The 22,561-nt window shown below is 36.0% G+C and overlaps 1 protein-coding gene and 1 pseudogene across 3 annotated transcripts in view; one reads left to right on the top strand and one right to left on the bottom strand.

Annotated features, from left to right (window-relative positions):
- The window catches only part of Kcnn2 (potassium calcium-activated channel subfamily N member 2), a 444,782-nt gene that overhangs the window by 308,923 nt on the left and 113,298 nt on the right, over positions 1-22,561 (bottom strand). The gene's annotated exons all lie outside the window — the stretch shown is intronic.
- On the top strand, positions 985-1,084 carry LOC124987801 (uncharacterized; annotated as a pseudogene).

Raw genomic sequence — 22,561 nt, forward strand, 5'->3', positions numbered from 1 at the left:
TCACTTCTATGTTTTTTTTATTTCTTTCACATGAGTTTCAGAATTAGGTTTTCAAACTCCTAAAAAAAAGACTCCCAGTGGATTTGAATCAGAAATGTACTGAGTTCATGTACTTGGGGAAAATGAGATTTTTTAGTACTAAGTCTGTCTTCCAGATACAGGTTATATCTCCCTACTTTTTTCAGTCTTCTTTTTTTCCAATAAAATATTTTAATTTTCATCACGATAAATTTGTACAATTTCGGTAAGATTTTTCCCAATGCCTGATAGTTTTGTCATTTTTATGAAGAAAATTTTACTTTATAATTTCATTTTCAATATGTTATTGCATAGGAATTCAGGCAAATTTTATATATGGACCTTTAAAAGTTTTATATAGAGAATGTACATTCAATAAGCTTGCTGAATTTTTTATTAGTGTTAATACTTTATTTGTAAGGTACACAGAATTGTCTGTACACATATGGTTAAGACTTCAGATGATAGTGGTTTGCCTGGGTTTTTCCTACCCTTAAATATTTCATTATTTTTGTCCTTTTTATTATCTAAGACTTCTAGTAGCATTTTAATACTAGCTTACCTTGTGAGACACAGATGTGTATATAATATAAAAGTAATATTTGTCATCACTGCCCTGGGAATTGCTATAAGAAATATATTTGTAGCTATTTGTCTGGTATCTAGTTAATTATATTGATATGAAAGAAGAAAACAATGTTTTTATCTCTTCATTAGCGTCAAATGGCTATAGGTTGAACTAGATACCCAGGTTAAGCTCCTAAGTTGCCAAGAGGGCTGAAGTTATTTCTCCTGGGGAGTTTACATTTCGATGGTATGAAAGCCAGAATGTGGAGACATGGCTCCATCCTTAAAGCCAGAGATGGCCCATTAGGTGGTGCATGCCTATAATCCCAGTGGCTTAGGAGACTGAGGCAGGAGGACCACAAGTTCAAACTCAGCCTCAGCAAAAGCATGGTGCTGTGCTTGCTACAGCAGCAAATATACTAAAATTGGAATGATACAGATATTAGCATGGCCCCTGCACAAGAATGACATGCAAATTTGTGAAGTGTTACATATTTTTGAAGAAAAAATAGACCCAAATCTTCATCCTGTTGGCTTAGGACCAGACTTCCTTAACGAGACTCCCAAAGCACAAGAAACCAAAGCAAGAATCAATAAATGAGATGGAGTCAAACTAAAAAGCTTTTTCTCAGTAAAGAAAACAATCAATAATGTGAAAAGAGGGCCCACAGAGTGGGAGAAAATCTTTCGACATGCACTTCAGATGGAACACTAAGCTCCAAAATTTATAAAGAACTTAAAAAACATTACACCAAAAATACAAAGAACCGAATCAATAAATGGGCTAAAGAAATGAGCAGACACTTCACAGAAGGAGAAGTACAAGTGATGAACAAATGTAAAAAAAATGTTTAACCTCTCTAATAATTAGAGAAATGCAAATCAAAACCACCCTAAGATTTTATCTCACTCCAATTAGAATGATTACTATCAAGAATACAAGCAATAATAGGTGTTGGCGTGGATGTGGGGAAAAAGGCACACTTTTACATTGCTGGTGGATTTGCAAATTGGTGCAGCCACTCTGGAAAGCACTATGGAGATTCCTCAGAAAACTTGGAATGGACCTACCTTTTGACCCAGTTATCCCACTCCTCGGTTTATATCCAAAGGACTTAAAATTAGCATACTACAGTAATGCAGCCATATCAATGTTTACAGCAGCTCAATTCACAACAGCTAGATTGTGGAACCAACCAGATGCCCTTCAATAGATGAATGTATAAAGAAACTGTGGTATATATACACAATGAAATATTACTCAATCATAAAGAATAATAAACTTATGGCATTTGCAGGTAAATGAATGGAGCTGGAGAATATCATGCTAAGTGATAAAAGCCAATCCCAAAAAAACAAAGGCTGAATGTCTTCTCTGATAAGTGGATGCTGATACATAACGGGGGGATGGGGAGGGGAGTAAGGGAAGAATGGAGGAACATTGAATTGTATAGAGGGAAATGAGGGGAGGGGCAGGGGGAAGGAAAGATAATAGAATGAGACAAACATCTTACCCTATGTACATGTATGATTACATGAATGGTGTAACTCTACATCATGTACAGCCACAGAAATGAAAAGTTGCACCCCATTTGTGTACAATGAATCAAAATGCATTCTGTAAAAATTTAAAAAATAATAAAATAAAATAGTCTTGCCATTCATTCTTGACTGGTTTCAGGAACCTTGTATGTATGATACTGAAAGGGTCAAAGATGCAGATGAAATGAGGAGAACTCTCTTGGAACATAAAAGGGTCATATGCGAGATTTCTGTATAATGAAGATTGACACTAAAATTAAAGCAATTTTACTCAAAAAGAAAAAAAAAGCAAGATCCTAAGTAACTCAGTGAGACCCTATCTCTAAAGAAAACACAAAATAGGGCTGGGGATGTGGCTCAGTGGTTGAGTGCCCCTGAGTTCAATCCCTGGTATCCACCCCCCCCCCAAAATGATCCATGTCTAGTCATTTGGTTTCCACACATTGTGAGAGGATAAGGTACTATGCTAGATGATAACCCAATGGCCTTGTTAGAGAACAACAATCTTAATATGTCAGCAATGTACAATGACTGTATTCAAAGGGATGCAGGAAATGAAGCAGTTTAATTTGAAACAAAAATGAAATGATAATCTTTCCAGAAGAGTTCCATCAAAGTTAAGGGTTTATAATTTCTGAGTAAAAAAGGGGCTTACAATTGAGAAGAAGGTAAAACAAATTTTTGTTGACATATTATAAGCAGTGGCATCATCATGAGAAATTACAGGTTTATTTTGCAAGGCAGTGTGCTTGCTGCTACCATCGGTATCAAGAGTTAAATAACTTTGGAACTAAGTTGAAGCTGGGTATTGTATAAAAATGTAATTTAAATTGTGATAAAGAAGAGATCTCATCCCAATATTTTTGTTCATGCTATGGTTGAGTTATGTACAAAATCTTTCCAGAATTATGGTCATTTTTAGTTGATTTAAAATCACTGGGTTGGACACAGTGGCACATACCTGTAATCCCAGCAGCTCAAGAATTTGAGGCAGGAGGATTGCAAGTTCAAGGCCAGCCTCAACAACTTAGTGAGGGTCTCAGCAATTTAGTGAGGCCTTGCCTTAAAATAAAAAGTAAAAAGAACTGGGGATGTAGCTCAGTGGTAAAGTAACTCTGGCATCAATCACCACTTCCAAGAATAAATAATGAATAAGTAAATAAATAAAAATCAATGAATGTTACAGTTTATTTGGACAGTCTAACTCCTCTGTCTTTGGCGATCCTAATCCAAACAAATAAAATTTAATTTAGAGCCTCTGAGGTTACTGGGGAAATTAAAAAAAAAAAAAAATATATATATATATATATATATATATTTAGTTTTAGATGAACACAATAACTTTATTTTGTTTATTTATTTATTTTTTATGTGATGCTGAGGATGGAACCTAGTGCTTCACAAATGTGAGCCAAGTGCACTACCACTGAGCCACAACCCCGGCCTGGGAAAATTTTAACATGGACTGAGTCTTAGGTAACCTTAGGGAATTACTGTTAATTTAACTAAGTTTGATGATGGCATGGTGGTAATCTTAGAAGAAATCCCTACTGTTAAAAGAATATATTATATCTTGCAGTTATTGCCCCAGTCCACAACTATCCTGGAGAACCTATAAAACACAAAATAGGTTGCTTTGATTTTTTTGTATGGATATTGTAGTGTACAAACCAGATCCCAACCCTGGATGGCAGCCTCCATTTCTCCAGCCCTGGGATTGTTGTCTGCTCTCAATTCACAGCTGAGTCTCTTTATGGAAAATGACACTGGTTGAAAGCACTACCTGGTCCAAATTTACCCACCATGCCCCAGGGAAGCCTGTGTCTAATGACTGACAGATGATGAGATGCAAAGCCATCATGAGTTTGGAAGGTCACCTCAGATTAATGTATCTAAGTTCAACTTCTCCTTCCACCTAGTCCTTCTCGTGCCTCTTTAAGTAATGCTGCTCTCGAGTGCAGTCCCCAACCCATGTGAGCAAATCTCCCTATCAGAATCTGTTTCAGAGTCTATTTCTCGAGTAGCTTAAGACAGGGTACAAATCAGTAGCAAAAGCGTTACTCCATGAGTTGTCTCCAACAATTACACTCTGCCCACTTGGCTGTGATCACTTTCTTCCACACACCAGCAGATACAATCATCACTGTCCTAAGTAAGGCTTTTTACTGCAGCGACCCCAACTGTCAAAAGTCAAGTCCCCCTTAGGGTCCCTGGGTAATGTCCACATACCTGAAGAGGCTGGGTAAGATCCTCTACCGCTCATCTCCCCACAAATGTGTCAGTGAACTGCGACTGGTGCTCACAACTCCCTTTACAAGGGCTAAGGAAGGCAGTGCCTATTTGTAGTATAATAAAAAAGGCACACAGAAGAAGGAAGAAAGGAGCTGTCTGCATCCTTGCTCCCCCAACTCCCAGTCGCATGGTATGGAGAGAGATGACTCCTGCTTGGAGGAGAGGGAATGAAGTCCAGGCTCAGGACTTCACACCTAAGATCAGGCCCGCCAAGGGAAAACGCAGTGTTGGCAGAGCCCCATGACCACTACCAACCAACCAACATCCACAGACGGAGTGTCTGGAACTGTGTGGGCCAAGTGGCTAGGTGAATGCCTCTACACTCCTCCGCCAACCTCACACAGCAGAGAGCAAGGGCCCACCTGCTGAGCAACACAGTAAGGGTTTTAGGACAAGTCCCCAAAAGCACAGGAAAGAGAAGCAAAAACCTGACCAATGGGATCACATCAAACTAGAAATATCTGCAGAGCAAATGAAGCAGTCATTAGAATGAAGAGACAATCTATAGAATGGGAGATAATATTTGCAAACTATACATGTAAAAAGGGGTCAGCATCTAAAATGTATAAGGAACTTCAAAATCTCAACAGAAAAAAAAATAACCAATTAAAAACAAGCAAATTGATTTTACTAAAAAGCTACTTCACAGCAAAGGAAATAAGAATGTGAAGAAAGAACCTACAGAATGGGAGAAAATCTTTGCCATCTACACTTCAGATAGAACATTAATCACCAGGATATACAAAGAACTCAAGAAAACACCAAAAACAAACAAACAAACAAACAAACCCAAATAACCTATCAATACATGGGCAAAGGAATCAAACAGGCACTTCACAGATGAAGAAATATGATCAACAGATCATATTAAATGTTCACCATCTCTAGCAATTAAAGGAATTCAAATTAAAACTACACTGAGATTTCATCTCACTTCAGTCAGAATGGCAATTAACAATAAATGTTGGCAAGGATGTGGGGATAAAGGTACACTTATACATTGCTGGTGAGACTGAAAATTGGTGCAACCTCTGGAAAGCAATATGGAAATTTTTGAGAAAACTTGAAATGGAACCACCATTGACTCAGTTATTCCACTTCTCAGGACATACCTAAAGGACTTAAAAATCAGCATACTGCAGTGATGCAGCCACATCAATATTTATAGCAGCTCGATTCATAATAGCTAAACTATGGAACCAAACTAAATGCCTTTCAACAGATGAATGGATAAAGAAAATAGGATAAATATACACAATGGAATATTGCTCAACCATAAAGAAGAAAGAAATGATAGCATTTGCTGGTAAATGAATGGAACTGAGACTATCATGCTAAGTGAAATAAACCAATCCCAAAAAACCAAAGACCAAACGTTCTCTCTGATATGCACATGTGAACATACAATAAGGGTTCGGGGGAGAGAAGAATAGAAGTTCATTGGATTAGACAAAGGGGAATGAAGGAACGGAAGTGGGAATGGGAATAGGAAAGATAGTAGAATGAATCGGACATAACTTTTCTATGTTTATATATGAATACATGACCGTGCAACTCCACATCATGTACAATTAGTTATACTTCATGTATGTATATCACTACTGACATGTCTATCTAAAAAGAACAAAATATGTGCTGTAATGATACTCTAATGATAATATCCTGTATTGACACAACAGTTAATGATATTTATATTGATTTGATTTGTATACTAAAATTTTGCTATTAGTAATAGAAAACTTTATAACTCTTAACCATTTTTAAAGAAGTTAAATACAATCCATATCTTTTTATTCACATACAGCACAATCAATAGGTTTAATTATCAATATCATACATATGTGGTGAGTGAAGTTGATACTATTTAAGCATGTAGTTGAAGTGCATGTATCTGATTAAAAGAAGATTCCTAGATTAAATGAAGGATGTTTTACTACAAATTTATCTTGCTTTTTCTAAAGTATTGCACTTATTTCTGTGAGGCTCTAGATTACTCATTTTTTATTGTCAGTACAATAAACTGAGTGGCTTTTAAATAATAAAATGTTAAAAAATTGAGCAACTTGCTTAAATAGACTTACAAATGGCCAACAGGTATACAAAAAAATGTTCAACATCACTAATCATCAGGGAATGAAAATCAAAAGCATAATGAGGCATTACCTCACTCACATAAGAATAGGTACTATCAAAAAAAAGACTGAAAATGGACTGGAGAAGTAGCTTAGTGGTTGAGTGCTTGCCTAGCATACATAAGACCCTGGGTTCAATATTCATTACACCCCCCCCCCCAAAAAAAAGACTAATAAAAAGTACTAAGAGAATGTGGAGAAAAGGGAAACCTTTCACACTATTGGTAGGAATAGAAATTAGTAAAGGCATCATGGGAGACAGTATGGAGGTTCCTCCAAAAATTTAAAAAAGAACTATTATATGATCCAGTATTATACATATTGGGTATATATTGAAAGGAAATTAAATCAGTATTCCAAAACTGCATCTGTACTGCTATGGTTATTGCAGCAATATTCACAATAGCCAAGAAATGAAAATACCCTAAGTGTCTACCACATAAAGAAAATGTGGTACATATATGCAGTTCAATACTTCCCAGTCGATCAGGGCAGGGCAGCCAGAGACCTCTTCAGGCGGCTCTGCCCACTCCAGCTGCAGGCTCTCTTCTCGGGGCGATCTAAGATGGCGGCCTAAAGGGAGACTGCACCCCCTGTCGCTCCAGAACCCAGGAGTTAAGAAGGGGAGGCATTGAGAGACTCGGACTGAAATAGAGCCACGGGTGAGTCTGCCCACTGGGTAAAGCTCGGCCCAGGGGGCAGGCCCAGATAGAGGTGGCTTATCGGAGCCGGGCAGGGCAGCTAGAGTCATCCACAGGCAGCCCTGCGCACTCCGGCGGTGGGCCCCGCCCACACAGCCAGCTTCTCCAGGTTCTCGGAACGGAACTGGCCCGCTAGTGAGAGCCTTTCTGACCAGAACAAGCTCCGAGTCCCGGAGCCAGTGCAGCTCAGTGTACTCTGGCATGCAAGCAGATTCAGGGTCCAGACAGGGCAGCCAGAGACTTCCCCAAGTAGTCTGGACCCCTGCGGTGGGAGGTGCCATTCAAGGCTAGCTTCTCGGAGCTGACCGTCCAGTGAGAGACTTTCTACATAGAACCAGCCACAAGCCCCCGAACCAACGGAGAGCCTCGATCCGCAAACAGCCTCTGGGATCAGGGCAGGGCAGCCAGAGACCTCTTCAGGCGGCTCTGCCCACTCCGGCTGCAGGCTCTCTTCTCGGGGCGATCTAAGATGGCGGCCTAGAGGGAGACTGCACCCCCTGTCGCTCCAGAACCCAGGAAGTAAGAAGGGGAGGTATTGAGAGACTCGGACTGAAATAGAGCCACGGGTGAGTCTGCCCTCTGGGTAAAGCTCGGCCCGGGAGGCAGGCCCAGATAGAGGTGGCTTATTGGAGCCGGGCAGGGCAGCTAGAGTCTTCCCAAGGTAGCCTTCCACACTCCGGCAGTGAGCTCCTCCCACACGGCCAGCTGCACGGTGCAGGCCCACAGTGAGAGCATTTCAGCACAGAGCCAGTTCCAAATCGTGGAACCAGTAGGGGGCTAGGGGCAGTGTTCTTCGGATACGCTGCTTTATCAGATTCCTCCAAGACATCAGGCTACTGAAGGCTGGGAGGTGATACACTGGAAATCTACCGGGACACTATAAGCCAATAGTGGAAAACTGCAATATCTCAGGGTCCCACTGACAACTGACCAATATGAGAAAACAAGGGAAGAAAATGTCCCAAACAAACCTAGATACTACATCAATAAAACCCAATGACAGCACAGCAGAAGAAATGTCAGAAAGGGAGTTCAGAATGTACGTAATTAAAACGATTAGGGAAGCTAATGAGGAGATGAAAGAGCAAATGCAGGCATTGAAGGAGGAGATGAAAGAGCAAATGCAGGCATTAAATGATCGCACCAATCAACAGTTAAAAGAGCAAATACGGGAAGCAAGAGATCATTTCAATAAAGAGTTAGAGATACTGAAAAAAAAAACAAACTGAAATACTTGAAATGAAGGAAACAATAAACCAAGTTAAAAACTCCATAGAAAGCATAACCAATAGAATGGAGCACCTGGAAGACAGAACCTCAAACATTGAAGACAAATTATTTAATCTTGAAAGCAAAGTTGGCCAAACAGAAAAGATGGTAAGAAATCATGAACAGAATCTACAAGAATTATGGGATATCATGAAAAGGCCAAATTTAAGAATTATTGGGATTGAGGAAGGCTTAGAGAAACAAACCAAAGGAATGAACAATCTATTCAATGAAATAATATCAGAAAATTTCCCAAATCTGAAGAATGAAATGGAAAACCAAATACAAGAGGCTTATAGAACTCCAAACATACAAAATTACAACAGACCCACACCAAGGCACATTATTATGAAAATACCTAACATACAAAATAAAGACAGAATTTTAAAGGCTGTGAGAGAAAAGAATCAAATTACATTCAGAGGGAAACCAATAAGAATATCAGCAGATTTTTCAATCCAGACCCTAAAAGCCAGAAGGGCCTGGAACAACATTTACCAAGCCCTGAAAGAAAACGGATGCCAACCAAGAATCTTATACCCATCAAAACTTACCTTCAAATTTGACGATGAAATAAGATCCTTCCATGATAAACAAAAGCTAAAGGAATTTACAAAAAGAAAGCCAGCATTACAGAACATTCTCAGCAAAATATTCCATGAGGAAGAGATGAAAAACAACGATGCAAATCAGCAACAGGAGGCGCTAGCCTAAAGGAATAGCCAAATAAAGGAGAAACCAAATCATGTCAAAAACAAATATGAGTCAACTGACTGGGAATACAAATCATATCACAATAATAACCCTGAATGTCAATGGCCTGAATTCATCAATCAAAAGACACAGACTGGCAGATTGGATTAAAAAGAAAAATCCAACAATATGCTGCCTGCAAGAGACTCATCTCATAGAAAGAGACACCCATAGACTAAAGGTGAAAGGATGGGGAAAAACATACCATGCACACGGACACAGCAAAAAAGCTGGAGTATCCATCCTCATTTCAGATAATGTGGACTTCAAACCAAAACTAGTCAGAAGGGATAAAGAAGGACATTACATGCTGCTTAAGGGAAGCATAAATCAGCAAGACTTAACAATCATAAATATCTATGCCCCAAACATTGGCTCATCCACGTACGTCAAACAAATCCTTCTCAATTCCAGAAATCAAATAGACCACAACACAATCATACTAGGCGATTTTAACACACCTCTCTCACCACTGGATAGATCGTCCAAACAAAAATTGAATAAAGAAACTATAGATCTCAACAACACAATCAGCAATTTAGACTTAACAGACATATATAGAATATACCATCCAAAAAAGAACGAATACACTTTCTTCTCAGCAGCACATGGATCCTTCTCTAAAATAGACCATATTTTATGCCACAAAGCTACTGTTAGCAAATACAAGAAGATAGAGATACTACCTTGTACTCTATCAGATCATAATGGAATGAAATTAGAAATAAATGACAGAATAAAAAACAGAAATTTCTCCAATACTTGGAGACTAAATAATACACTATTATATGATGAATGGATAACAGAAGACATCAGGAGGGAAATAAAAAAATTCTTAGAAGTAAACGAGAACAAAGACACATCATATCAAAATCTCTGGGACACTATGAAAGCAGTACTTAGAGGAAGATTTATTTCATGGGGTGCATTCAAAAAAAGAAGTAGAAATCAACAAATAAACGACTTAACACTACAGCTCAAAGCACTAGAAAAAGAAGAGCAGACCAATACCAAAAGTAGTAGAAAACAGGAAATAGTTAAAATCAGAGCCGAAATCAACGAAATCGAAACAAAAGAAACAATTGGAAAAATTAACAAAATAAATAGTTGGTTCTTTGAAAAAATAAATAAAATTGATAAACCCTTAGCCACACTAACAGAGAAAGAGGGAGAAAACTCAAATTACTAAAATTCGGAATGAACAAGGAAACATCACAACAGACACGAGTGAAATACAAAACATAATTAGAAGCTATTTCGAAAATCTATACTCCAACAAAATAGAAAATCTCGAAGACATCAACAAAATTCTAGAGACATATGAATTACCTAAACTGAACGAGGAGGACATACACAACCTAAATAAACCAATTTCAAGCAATGAAATAGAAGAGGTCATCAAAAGCCTACCAACAAAGAAAAGTCCAGGACCAGATGGGTTCTCAGCCGAGTTCTACAAAACCTTTAAAGAAGAGCTCATTCCAATACTCCTCAAACTATTCCATGAAATAGAAGAGGAGGGAACCCTCCCAAACTCGTTCTATGAAGCCAATATCACCCTGATACCTAAACCAGACAGAGACACATCGAGGAAAGAAAATTTCAGACCAATATCTTTAATGAACATCGACGCAAAAATTCTCAACAAAATTTTAGCAAATCGCATACAAATATATATTAAAAAGATAGTGCACCACGATCAAGTGGGTTTTATCCCAGGGATGCAAGGTTGGTTCAACATTCGGAAATCAATAAATGTCATTCACCATATCAACAGACTTAAAGTTAAGAATCACATGATTATTTCAATAGATGCAGAAAAAGCATTTGATAAAATACAGCATCCCTTCATGCTCAAAACACTAGAAAAAATTGGGGTAGTGGGAACATTCCTAAACATTATAAAGGCAATCTACACTAAGCCCATGGCTAATATCATTCTAAATGGTGAAAAACTGAAAGCGTTCCCCCTAAAAACTGGAACAAGGCAGGGATGCCCTCTTTCACCACTTCTATTCAACATCGTCCTTGAGACTCTAGCCAGAGCAATCAGACAAACCAAAGAAATTAAAGGGATACGAATAGGAAAAGAAGAACTCAAACTATCCCTGTTCGCTGATGACATGATTATATATTTAGAGGAACCTGGAAATTCCACCAGAAAACTTTTAGAACTCATAAGTGAATTCAGTAAAGTAGCAGGTTACAAGATCAATGCTCATAAATCCAATGCATTTTTATACATAAGTGATGAATCTTCAGAAAGAGAAATTAGGAAAACTACCCCATTCACAATAGCATCGAAAAAAATAAAATACTTGGGAATCAATCTCACAAAAGAGGTGAAAGACCTCTACAATGAGAACTACAGAACACTAAAGAAAGAAATTCAAGAAAACCTTAGAAGATGGAAAGATCTCCCATGTTCCTGGATAGGCAGAATTAATATCGTCAAAATGGCTATACTACCTAAAGTGCTATACAGATTCAATGCAATTCCAATTAAAATCCCAATGATGTACCTTGCAGAAATAGAGCAAGCAATTATGAAATTCATCTGGAAGAATAAAAAACCTAGAATAGCTAAAGCAATCCTCAGTAGCAAGAGCGAAGCAGGGGGTATTGCAATACCAGATCTTCAACTCTACTACAAAGCAACAGTAACAAAAACGGCATGGTATTGGTACCAAAATAGACAGGTAGATCAATGGTACAGAATAGAGGACATGGACACAAACCCAAATAAATACAATTTTCTCATACTAGACAAAGGTTCCAACAATATGCAATGGAGAAAAGATAGCCTCTTCAACAAATGGTGCTGGGAAAACTGGAAAACCATATGCAATAGAATGAAATTAAACCCCTATCTGTCACCCTACACAAAACTCAACTCAAAATGGATCAAGGACCTTGGAATCAGATCAGAGACCCTGCATCTTATAGAAGAAAAAGTAGGTCCAAATCTTCAACTTGTTGGCTTAGGATCAGACTTCTTTAACAGGACTCCCATAGCACAAGAAATAAAAGCAAGAATCAACAACTGGGATAGATTCAAACTAAAAAGCTTTCTCTCAGCAAAGGAAACTATCAGAAATGTGAAGAGAGAGCCTACAGAGTGGGAGAATATTTTTGCCAACCATACCTCAGATAGAGCGCTAATTTCCAGAATCTATAAAGAACTCAAAAAACTCTACACGAAGAATACAAATAATCCAATCAACAAATGGGCTAAGGAAATGAACAGACACTTCACAGAAGAAGATGTACAAGTAATCAACAGATATATGAAAAAATGTTCAACATCCCTAGTAATAAGGGAAATGCAAATCAAAACTACCCTAAGATTTCATCTCACCCCAATTAGAATGGTGATTATCAAGAATACAAGCAACAATAGGTGTTGGCGAGGATGTGGTGAAAAAGGAACACTCATACATTGCTGGTGGGGTTGCAAATTAGTGCAGCCACTCTGGAAATCAGTGTGGAGATTCCTCAGAAAGCTTGGAATGGAAACACCATTTGACCCTGCTATCCCACTCCTTGGTCTATACCCAAAGGACTTAAAATCAGCATACTACAGAGATACAGCCACATCAATGTTCATTGCTGCTCAATTCACCATAGCCAGATTGTGGAACCAACCTAGATGCCCTTCAGTTGATGAATGGATAAAGAAACTGTGGCATATTTATACAATGGAATATTACTCCGCAATGAAGAATGATAAAATTATGGCATTTGTAGGCAAATGGTCGAAATTGGAGAATATCATGCTAAGTGAGATAAGCCAATCTCAAAAAACTAAAGGACGAATGATCTCGCTGATAAGCAGATGAGGACATATAATGGGGGTGGGAGGGGTTAGCATTAGGTTTAGGGTTAGGTTTAGAGTTAGGCTAAGGAGAGCGGTAAGAATGGAGGAAAGAAGGACTGTATAAAGGGAAAAGGGTGGGAGCGGTGGGGGGGAAGGGAAAAAAATAAACATCATTACCCTATGTAAACGTAAAAAAAAAAAAAAAAAAAAAAAAAAAAATACTTCCCAGTCATAAAAAGTAATGAAATTTGTGTCATATACCATGATGTGGATGGAACTGGAGAGTATTACAAGTCAGGCACAAAAGACAAGTATCACAAGATCTCACTCATATGTGGAATCTAAAAGTCAACCTCACAGAGGTTGAGAGTAGAACAGTGGTCACCAGAAGCCAGGGAGAATGGCGGGTGGAGGGAAGAATGGGGAAAGGTTGTCTATTAGGCCCTAAGTTACAATTAGGTAGGAGTAAGTCATTCTGGTGTACCATTTATTTCAAAAATCTAGAAGAGAGTCTGGAGTTGTAGCTCAGTGTAGAGTACTTGCCTATCACAAGTGAGGCACTGGGTTTGATCCTCAGCACCACAAAAAAAAAAAAAAAAAACAGTATAAAAGAAGAAAAAGCTATAAGAAAGGATTTTGAGTGTTTTGAATGATATGTGTTTGAGGAAATAAGTATATTTAACCTGATTTAAACATTACACAATGTATACACATCAAAACATTACACGTTACCTGTTTATGTGTACAATTTAAATGTTTCATGTATCAGTTAAAAATACATTTAAATTTAGAGTAAAAAATAAACTAATTAATAAGCTCACTCAAAATATATAGAGGGCAATCAACATAAAAGTTGAAAATAATCTTGAAACAAACAAACAAACAAAAGCTGGAGGACTTACCCTGCTCAAATCAAGATTTTTTCCTAAAGTGTCAGTAATCAAGAATTCAAGTACTGACACAAACAGTGGAAACTATGAATGGAATAGGAGTGGACAGAAGCAGACAGTCTTCCTAGTAAATGGATTTCCAACAAAATGACAAAGCAAAGTCCTTTTGATAAAAATCCAGGAACAAATGGAAGATATATGTAAAAATAAACTAACCTCAATGCCCATTGCACACTGTCACAAATATTAAGTCATGGTGTGTAACAGACTTATCTAAGAAAATTAAACTATAAAGTATATCAATGAAAACTGCAGAGAATATTATCTTGATCATAGGCAAAGATTTCTTCAAGATATAAAGTAATAACTATAAAAGAAAAACTTTCATAAACTATATTTTATCAATATTAAGGTCTTCTAAATAGGCCATTAAGAAAAGGAATAAGGCAAATTTATTCACTAAAATTGTATAGATAATGTGTGTGCCTTGAAAAAAAAAATACCTACTGAATGAAAATAACAACACAAGTGTTGGAAAAATGTCACTCACAAATGATTTTCTCAGAGAAAATTCATAAATAAATATATATTATCCAACATTCTTCAACATTTGTTATTTCTCTAATTCATTTTATTCACAGATATAAGGAAATGCATTCTAACAATTACCATGACACATTCTATTTACATTAATTTCTTTAGGGGAATATCAAAAACATTTTATAAATTCAAAAAATTTGTTCTTTTATTAATTAAAAACCCTCTTAAACATAATATTTCTATTATACTCTTGTTATACCATGTCTGAATAACTGGATTACTAGGAATAAGAATAGGGTTAAACTGAACAGGAAAAAACATGACATATACTTTTTAGTTTCTTTGAGAAAATTCAAGTATGTAAAGCTAATTTAAGTTGAGAAGGAATACTCACTTGTCCCACTGTTTCCAAATATTTTAAAAATATTTAAAATGTTTCAACATTAATTAAAAAATAGAGTTAAAAGAGGTTTTCACCAATCTATGAAAATCAAAAAACAAGAACTGGTAATTATAATTAGTTGTAATTTACCTTTTGACTACAGCAATCATAGTTCTAATTCCTGTGTTCTATAAGTAAAGTTATTTGCATTAACTTTAGTCTTATAATGATCAATTGTATCATGATTCAATGATTCATATTTCCTTTATAATGAGGGAACACATTCTCATTATTACTTATTTTCACACATACTGTTGTATGTTTAGAACTCAAAGTGATCTCTTTGAAACCTCTTTAACTGAGAAATTATTCTTTTTCATGATAATTTTTTTCTAATCTGTTTACCAATTCCTTTCAAAGATTTACTATAAAAACTTACTTCAAAATAGGTAAAAATTCTGACATTAACTATGTTTGCTGAATACAATAATTTTAAGGTGACAATTTTAACAATAATTTCCAATTATACAAAATACAAACCAAGTTATCTAAAGATAACTTGAGGAGAGATGATTTTTATTATTATTCCTACATGCACATTTGAGCAGACACCAAACTTCTCTCTGCTTCAGCACAGACTGCCCAAAAAATGACCAGGCTGTCTCTGCCCACACACACACACACACACACACACACACACACACACACAGACCAATCTGGCTGTCACCCTCCTAGGTTTGGGGGAAAGCAAAGCTTCCTGTTGCTCATTTTGTATGTTCATAAAAACAATTTATGTTAATTTTTCTATTCTACCATGGTGCTTACTGAGTTCAAAAGACTTTTATGAAGAGCAGTGAACAGTATTTATTCCAGTCAACAATTTAACTCATTCTACTGATTTATTCATATATGGGAAAGAAAAGCACAGCACTTGAAAGTCATTTAGTAACAAATGCAAGGTGTCTATTTAGAAGGTGTGGGAGCAAAGCAAATGCTGGAGAACTTCTCCATAAAGACATGGAAAGGCAACAAAACTTCCAGGCTGATCTTTCTCCCAGTTCAAACTCCAATAATATTTCCTTCAGGAATGATCAATGAACATGGATTCAAATGTAAGTACTACATTAACCATGTTTTCCTCAGATTTATCCTTTCAAACTTTGATGGAGCCTATGAAGCATGACAGGAATATACAACTAGCTTATAAAAAGTATTTTTATATTAAACTTAGGAGGTTACTAAAAATTTGAATTCTTGGATTTATCTAAGTTGTTATTAAAATAATATAAAAATTGGTTTGGTAACAAATCTCCCCAAAATTCAATCATTTAATAGTATTAATTATAAAGACAGAAGCAAGGAATTTAAGGAGAATTATATTCATTAAATAATAAACACTGTGAAATGTATTGCCAACTGTCATTGTGACAATAAGGGAAGAAACTAACTCTTAAATAAAGCAAAGTTTCAGCTATATATAAAATGAGAGTTCATAGTAATGAATGACTGAAGTTCTGTGTAAAGATCATGAGATCAAACTGAGACTCAAAAGAAAAAAAATATCCCTGTGGATTTGGGAGGTGGAAAGAGTGGCAGAAGATGAATTTTTCAACTCAAAAATTGAGCAACTTTAACAAGCTCGACCACACAGAGCTCCTTCTGAAGTGTAACATGATTATATAGTTGAGCTATGTATGAATTTATCCTCAGATGGACACATTCTACCACCAGATGAAGCAAATAAGACCAAAGTGTAAAGTAACTGCCAGATGGAAAACAGTTTATGGAACTGTCATTTGGCCTACTTCCATCTATTTATTTTAATTTTTACTTATGGGAAAAGTTGAGCCTCTATATAAGTCAAAAGACAACACACACCCAAGAAGTCCATTTATTTCTTATTTAAATACTGACAAAAATTCTTTAAAATTTTTTACTGATTTACCTTAGCAATGTAATTACTATACCTTAATTTTCTTCCAAGTGGAGAGGAATGGGGAGTAAATAGGAAGAATGCCAAACAATTCATATTTAAGGTTAGGTTTATTGACTTTCATGACTGAATGTAAAACAATGTCATGCAGTAAAACTATAAAAGCTGTTCAAGTTTAGGTTGGGCTTATCTAACGTGGACAAGTTCCTGCATTTGGGTCATAACACATTCTATTTTTTGTTTGGGGTTGGGTACCAGAGATTGAACTCAGGGTCACCCGACCACTGAGTCACATCCCCAGCCCTATTTTGTATTTTATTTTCAGACAGGCTCTCACAGAGTTGCTTAGTCCCTTTCTTTTGCTGAGGCTGGTTTTGAATTCATGATCCTCTTGTTCCAAATTCCTGAACCTCTGGGATTACAGGCATGCACCACCATGCCCGGCTTCAATAACACATTCTATTTTTATTTGATTCAATCCAAAATCTAACTAATTAGAATTGTTCCTTTCCTTTTCCTGTGTTATCATGCCTCTTTTCCTTATTTTAGAAGAATATTTTAATAAAATATAAAAACAGAATTCTAGGATTGTTATGTCTTAAATTGCCTATGATTTAATTTTGGGAGTAATGTTAGTTTTTCATAGTTAGCTCAATTTTCATTAAAATAATCTATAAAATATGCTCTCATTATTATTGTTAATGTCTTATATTTATTAAATACCTATGTTTCAGAAACTATATTAATACTTTGCATGATACATTACATATAAACCAATTAACTCAACAAAATTTATCTTAGATCATCAACAACAGTATGCAATTACTGTTCAAATTCTCTAAGGCTGGTAAAAAAAAATACAATACATGTTAATTTGCCTGTGTGATACAAAACAGTGCATTAGCAGTGTTATTAGCCAATATTTGATATCTGATATTCAAAAATCCAAAGATACTGGAGACCTGATTCTAGAGTGTAAAAATATATGTATTTACCATAGATCATTTACTCAATGAATTTTTCAGAGATAGTTGAAGAGTTAATAGTTAAAAAAAAAAGGTCTATTCCTCCACCATGAAGGAAGAAAAACATTGCCCATTGGAGAGAGAGAGAGAGAAAGAGAGGAGAGAGAGAGAGAGAGAGAGAGAGAGAGAGAGAGAGAGAGATGCCTTGGAGGTGAAGGGATTTACCTTAGAAAGCATAAATATCTTTATTAACAACAGTTTTAAACCAGTTTTAAAGAATATCAATTAATAGTTCAAAACTTATTGAAGTTCTATGTTAACTTATAGATTTTTATCTTGTGGAAATGGATATAACTTTCATTTGGCAGAAGATAAATCCTCAAAAGTTATTATTTATTGTCCTCACACAACATTAACTAGTCCTGTGTCTAATATTTCTTTACTAAATTGCCCATGAATACCTAGCTTCTCAAATGCTCTTTGGAGCAGTTTAATATCTTACCAGTCCCCTCATTAACTCAACTAATGTGTAGAATAAAATATTCAACTTATGTTCATGAGTCATGACTACTAACTTCTAGTAATAAAAATAGCATGGCTTATTAATATATCATAAAAAATTGGGGATTAAGCCCCAGGTCTCATACATGCTAAGCAAGCACTCTACCCTGAGATATGCTCCAACCATGTACTCTTAATAAGTTTTAGAATGTAGTACATTTGAGGAACTGTGGCTCATGAGTAAAAGGTTTCATAAACCTGCATGTTCAGTCATAGAGGAAACATCTTGTGAGCCCTAGAAAAAGTAACTTTCATAATTTTCTTTGATGTGAATGAATAGCAGATTATTTCCAAATGGGCAAGGGATTAAAATGAAATACAAAAGATAAGTTCAAATTGGAAATGGTCTGCAGTGGTTCTCTACCAGGGTCAGCATTGTCCTCAAGGGGACATTTGTCAATTTGACATTTTGGTTGGTTCAAGGCCAGGGATGCTGCTAAAAATCCTATACTGCCAAGAACATGCTTAACAACCAAGAGTTATGCTGCTTGAAATATCAGCAGGGTTGAGTTCAAAAAACACTGGTCTTAATAGCGAAGAAAAGTGAGTTGAGGAAGTATCAGGTTAAAACAAGGAGGGAAGACCATTGCAGATGAAAGAAATTCTCTCCAGTAAAAAATATGTATGAGAATAATACATCAGGCTAAGAAATAATAGTATTGCAATTACCTTTGAAAGTTATGCTGTTTTTAGATAATGTAACTTGGGGTTCATTTCAGAATTGATGTAGACATTGAGAATATCAAATTCTTTCATCTTTCATAATAACTTCAGCAAAATGGCAAATTATATAGCAATTCAACTAAAGTGCAATTGCCACTAGTTTTATGGCCTATGTTAACTCTCAAATGAAATGAAATATTTCATAGATTTAATTTCATTTTTTGGTCATTTATTACCTGAATTTGGAACAAAGTATCTACTTGCCTCCTGCAAAATATGTGCCCTTGAATATGTCTGTATGTTATGTCTCCCTTCATCATTTAGTATTAGAATTTCAGAAATCATTTCATGTATACAGCTATAACTAATTTTTAATGCTTTCTTTATAAAAAGAATCCTACCAGGCCTCTCTCTATGAATACACCAACATAATTCTCACCCTTTTAAACTGATGCAAATCCACTGTATCAGATTATAAATGTTATCCACTTTTGATATGTGCACCTGAGGTAAATGAATCTATTCAAAGATTCAAGAGCATTAAAGAGAGGAAACAAAAGTCTCTATATCTAGAAAAGTACAATATAATGCTGCACAGACTAAAATTCCATGGAAGTAGCTATGAACAGAAAATGAACTCCAAATTGCAGATCAAAACTTTGTACTATGTATAAGTGGCAGGTTGTAGATTTTCTTGGTGTTCCAAGACTATTAGATGTAAGAATTCCTCATAATCCTAGCCTAAAGAGATAGCAAGTTGTTAACATTATGGTATTAATTATTCAAATCTTAGAAAAACACTTCTTATCCCACAGCTTTAAACTACCTCTTGCCAAACATGTCCATGTTGACATTATGTACTGAGAAAAGAAAAGCAAAAGGTTCCAGCCAATAAATAGTTTTAGAAGTTAAAACAAAGCAGTGTTGGAGGGAGTTGGGGGTTTTAATTATTTCCCAAAGCAAGGATTCAAGACTCTTGTAGCTCATTGGCAGCTTTGATTTCACTGAGGGCTCAAATGATAACTTCCCATTCCCTGCCTTGCCTTGGACAGAGAATTCAGTTCAGTTAATTAATATTTGGCAGCTGTTAGGACATCCAAAATCATCCCAAGGATGAAATATTATCTTTTAATCCATAACTGGAGGAACCAGGTTCTTTAGAATTAATCAGGAATTAAATTTCATGAAATGCTGTTTCAGTGCAAAGGGAAACAGACAAATTCAACTACAAGGGCACGCCAGGCACAGAGGTTTTCCATTCCAACCAAAGCAAACAGCATGCTTGACAGTAGATGGAGTCTTTGAAATATACATCAAAGCACATGCAACACAGAATCCTTCCAGTCTTGTGGGAGAGAGGCTCTTCCATTTCAGAGGAAGGTCAGTTAGAGATGAAGTAGGCAATACTAGAGAACAGATGCTTTACAAAGTTAAAATGAGACAATGGACAAGACAGTTAAGTGCTCTTATCTAGACTAATTCTAAACTCTACAGGGCAACAATCACACAGGTGTGGAGGGTCTGTTTATGTCACTGCTCAGTCAGAAAGCAAACTTACTGTAGGAGGCAATTCTTCGAGAAATATTTTCTGTGCTGGTTTCTAAGACAGCACAAAGCCTCCAACAGAGTCCACATGCCTTGTGAAGCCAGGGCAGCCACTGGGAATTTCTACTAGGGGATAAAACTTGCCAACTTTCCTTAGGTTTTTAAAATTCACTTTCATTTCAACAGTTTTATTTCAACTTTCCTTAATGTTGAGCCACTTGAAAAGATTAAGGATCATATTTTCATTGTAAGAAGTATTTTGCTAAAAAGGCAATTTGGGAGAAAGTACCATTTAAAACTTATTTATGAAAATTAGATATGTAAAGGCTCTTGTCATATTTTGTCAGAGAGACATTTCCAAAGAGTTAGAATAACTCTAGTTATTTCATAACCAGATATTTATTGAGTTTGCCATGCCATTTTTGGCTACACAGATGATTTTCTTAGACTTTTTTCTTTGGTACTTTTAGACAGGGTCATGGAAGGAAAATAATAATTTAATAAAAACATTCTACAACATTTTGAGCACACAAAATGTTTTTGTTGGAATTCTTTAAAGTTTCTCTTTTGAATTTGCAGCAAATTACATACTAAACACTGAATCTCAGTGTGCTATAATTTTAGATTCTGGGTAGTTCAAAATCAAAAGAACTTCATACAAAAGAGGGTATATATAGATGGACCTTCAATTCTCTTATTCTATTTATAGGTCCTAGAGATGTTCTTGCACATGTTCATTAATAAAATATGTAAGTTGTTACTTACAGTACTGTTTGCAATAGAAAAAAATGTAAATAATCCAAATGACAATTAATAAAAAAAGTTTAAATAGATTATACCATAGGCTAGAATAGTCATTGAAACACCTGTGTGAAGGAATGAAGTTGCATGTTTCAACACAGAAAAATCTTTCTATATACTAAAGTGACATAACTAAGTAGAAAATAATATCCATTTACCTAATATCTCATTCAAAACACAATATATATTTGAATATATGCATGTGTCACCCCTCTGTATGTTCTTGGCTGAAAGCTTCTATACTGCAGTATGACTTACTCAGCAAGTTTATTTTTCCTAATCTCTGGAAGGCCACCATCATTCTCTAACTGTTAAGATCCTGTAAACATCCTAGTGGCAGACAAAAGAAAGATGAGGAAGTACAAGCCTATACTTTCTATTCTACAAAAGTCAATGCAACTTATGGGTTTTAATGAGTAGATACTGGCTATTGGGAGAATTCAGAATCAAAATATGCTGGTAGGGGATGAGAGGCTGGAATGGTAGAAATTGGCTTATTAGATAATATTATAAATCTCAAATTTCAGAAATAAAAATCCAGTAAATGAAAACATACTTCCTCCCTCCTTTTTTAATGTTTATTAAATATTTTGCACAATGCCTTGTTCATAATAGGTACTAAACAAAACACTTGTTGAATTAATAAATGCAGTGGTAGTTCACTTGGAGGTGTAAATTGTTAACTGGAATGAAAATGAGGGTTGTTCAGAATTGGGGATTGACTAAATAAACCATTACAGTCGTCTCCGTGGGTTACTTGACAATGACTGTGTAAAGCGATCCCTTCCTTTGGTATGGGAAGGCATCAAATGGCCCATAAATTCTTCTACATTCCTAAGACCCAGACCACATGCATCTTTTTCAACTTTACTGCTTTACCACAACTAGAAACTCCAAAACTATAACCTAGTAAATTGGGATGATTATACTAATAAGTTCCCATTTCCTACCACATATGTTCAATTTAGCTCAGTTTGGGGCCATATGATTCAAATAAGACACAAAGCTAGGGTGCAGGAAGCCATCTATAAGCAGTGTGTGGACTGAGTGATGTCTGAGCCATTAGGCAAGGAAGCCTGGTTGGGGAACTCCCAGTCAGAATCCACTGGTTGGAAAACCCCAATTCTGTGGCATCCTGTCCTAGCTCACCACTCACGTTCAAGCATAGCCTGGGAGATGGGAGTGACGGG

The sequence above is a fragment of the Sciurus carolinensis genome, chromosome 6 (assembly GCF_902686445.1).
Source record: "Sciurus carolinensis chromosome 6, mSciCar1.2, whole genome shotgun sequence".
In the NCBI taxonomy this organism is placed as follows: domain Eukaryota; kingdom Metazoa; phylum Chordata; class Mammalia; order Rodentia; family Sciuridae; genus Sciurus; species Sciurus carolinensis.